At 37.5% G+C, this 3,113-nt stretch overlaps 1 pseudogene; it reads right to left on the bottom strand.

Moving 5' to 3' along the window:
* Positions 1-1,059: 1,059 nt before the first annotated feature.
* LOC133261414 (olfactory receptor 4C12-like) lies at positions 1,060-2,071 on the bottom strand (annotated as a pseudogene).
* Positions 2,072-3,113: the final 1,042 nt, after the last annotated feature.

Raw genomic sequence — 3,113 nt, 5'->3', positions numbered from 1 at the left:
AGTTACAGAGACTCCAGGAATGGTATTTGTGATGGCTAACAGCTATGGAACACTTATTGGTGATAAAAGATCCATGAGGATTATTTACTTAATCCTGATACAGCCTCTATCGTTCTCCTTTAACTCAGAAAGGTATGATTTGCCAAAGCTCATACTGGATGTGGTGAGGCAAATTTTTGATCTCAGATCTATCTTACTCAGAGACTACTCTTAACCATCATAGAATATTAAACACTATCACACATTCCTCCAAATGTGCGTATAAAAATGGTACATAAAGTCCTCTTTCACAGAGGAAAATTGTAAAAGCAGTGTTCTCAATATGAATGAATAGTTGAGATTACAAAAAAAATGAATTTTATTGATAGTCTAAATAACTCAACAAGAATAGATGATAGATCTTCCCTTTGCAAGCACAGAGAGAAAAAATACAACAAAACAGATCATAAGTAGCAAAATATTTTAAAAGTATAGAAAGAGAAGATGGAGAATAAAGACCAAAAACACTTCTATTTTCTCAGAATACTATATTTTTTGTTTGGCATTGCAAAGGTAGTAAGCATGCATTGCATGATCTATGAAGAACTGAAAGTTTTGTGATTCTCATAGCATATGCTATGAAAGATAATCCCCAGGATATGCTTTAATCAGGTGATCCATTAATCAGTTGAGGATGCATATATTATCTACTGCACTATTATTCAGTGTATGCATAAATCACCCACTTAGAAACATCTGTATAAATTTATTTAGAATGTAGAAAAGCCAACCCAACAGTCCTTTTGAATTAGAATCTCTAGAGCTGTGTCCTGAGAATGTACATTTTAATAAGTATTCCAAATAATTCTGAATGTATATCCAAGTTTGACAACCAAATGGGCACTAAATAAATCTAAATAGGGTATCTGGATGTGATAAACAATTTTCTGCCTGAAATTTCCCTCAAAGGATTTATATGCCAACACCAACATACTTTTACATATGGTGTTCACTTGGCACTAAACCAGGGAAAGTACATTATCTTTGTATTTAAAAGACAAAGTAATTTTTGCTGCTGTGATTATTTCTCAGTTGAAGTCACTTTTTGATCCAGAGCTTCTTCATAGCATTTTTCGCCTCTGCATTTCTGAGGGTGTAGATTAAAGGATTTATCATAGGCGTTATCATGGTATAAAACACAGCCACGGCTTTATCAATGGAAAAGGTGATCCCTGGATGCATATATACAAATATGCAGGGTGCAAAAAACAGAATGACCACAGTGATGTGGGAGACACAGGTGGAGAAGGCTTTGTGTCTTCCTTCCAAGCTATAGGTCCTTAGGGAGCACAAGATGACCACACAGGAGACCATCAAAAGGAGGAAGTTCAACAGGCAGATGAACCCACTGTTGGCAGCAACAAAGAGACCAAAGGTATGAGTGTCCATGCAGACCAGTTTCAACAAAGGGTTCAAGTCTCACATGAAATGATCTCTAACGTTAGGGCCACAGAAGGGCAGGCAGACTGTAAACAGGATCTGAATGGCTGCGTGGACAAAGGCTCCAGCCCAGGCCACTCCCACAAGAAAGCTACATAACCGTTAACTAGTGATGGTCTTGTAGTGCAGGGGTTTACAGATGGCCACATGACAGTCATAGGCCATCACCATGAGAAGGATAATCTCAGCAGCACCAAAAAGATGCTCGACAAATATTTGAGTCATACACCCCCTAAAAGAGACAGCTCTTCTCATAGTAAGGGAGTCAACTAGCATCTTAAGGGTCATGGAGGAAGAGCAGCAGCCATCTATAAAGGATAAACGAGATAAGAAGAACTACACGCGGGATCCTAGGGTCGTGCTGGCGCTGATGGTGATCATGATGAGCAGGTTGCCTGCCAAGTTAACCAAGTAGACAATTAAAAACACAACAAAGGAAAATTTCTGAAGCTTCACATTTTGTGTTGGGCCCAGGAGGAGGAATTCCATCACATTATTCATCCTCTCCATGAATTCCGTTCCGGTGACAAGACACTTTGCTGGAAAGAAAGTCACAGTCATCCTCAATTATAACCCTTTTACTTAAGGAATAAATAATTTCATGGAATGCCTATTTTCTTTAGTTTTACAAAAGCCAAAAACAAGCACAAAGCCATAAAAAAGGTTTTTATTTTGTATATCCTTTCAAGTGAAAATATAGGTGGTATTTATTTTGTTCTTTATCATTTACTAATTTGTTTTTAATTTTTGGTGACAAAAAAAAATGTATAACTTTTAAAATCAGAAAAGAAAAAACACATCAAACTTTAAGAGCCGATCCATGATGTGGACACGAAGGTGGCACGTTCACAAACACCCATAGATAGATGGATTCTATTCCTGGAAAGGCTGGACGTGTCTGCCAGTGAGAAACAGAAAGACTCAAAACATAAGATCCTCATTAGCCATATCTTTTCCTACTTTGCCTGTCTGATAGCTTCTTCACTTCCTCAAGACTGAAAATGTGTGCATCTTCCAGATCTAGGAGGCTGCAGTCAATGCCCATTATAGCACTGGTCACACTGTTTCACACTCATATCTCTTTTTTCAACAGTGTGTGCCATTGAAGGCAAAAATATGCATTACTACAATTGCAATCTTATTCATAAACTGTTTCTCCTCCCCTGGTCAAAAAGTGAACATTTACTGAGAGAGAGAAAGAAAAAAGTAAAATACAAAAGAGGAAAAGAGAAAGTGGGAGAGAAAAAAGAAGAAAGGTAAAGTTAGAAATACATTAAAGTGCAAAGAAAGAGGAACTTAAAAACCCAAAGCCTTAGTTTAAATCTGGGACTTACACCTTATTAACTGTATAACATTGATTCATTTAATCCCTCTTTTCTTCAATTTTTTCACCTGTTAAAGGAGGGTTATGTATGACTGTATTTAGGGTTACTGTAAAGATTACAACATTTTAAACATTATTATTGTTGTTGTTGTATGATTTAACTCTTTTCATGAATTTATCACTAAAGAAAACTTCAAAATTCTCTCTGCTGCTGCCGCTGCTGCGACTGCTAAGTCGCCTCAGTCGTGTCCGACTCTGTGCAACCCCATAGAGGGCAGACCACTAGGCTCCTCTGTCTCTGGGATTCTCC

Source organism: Bos javanicus, chromosome 15 (genome assembly GCF_032452875.1).
Source record: "Bos javanicus breed banteng chromosome 15, ARS-OSU_banteng_1.0, whole genome shotgun sequence".
Lineage (NCBI taxonomy): Eukaryota > Metazoa > Chordata > Mammalia > Artiodactyla > Bovidae > Bos > Bos javanicus.
Note: the sequence above shows the minus strand (reverse complement) of the source record. Positions and strands in the feature narration are given on the sequence as shown.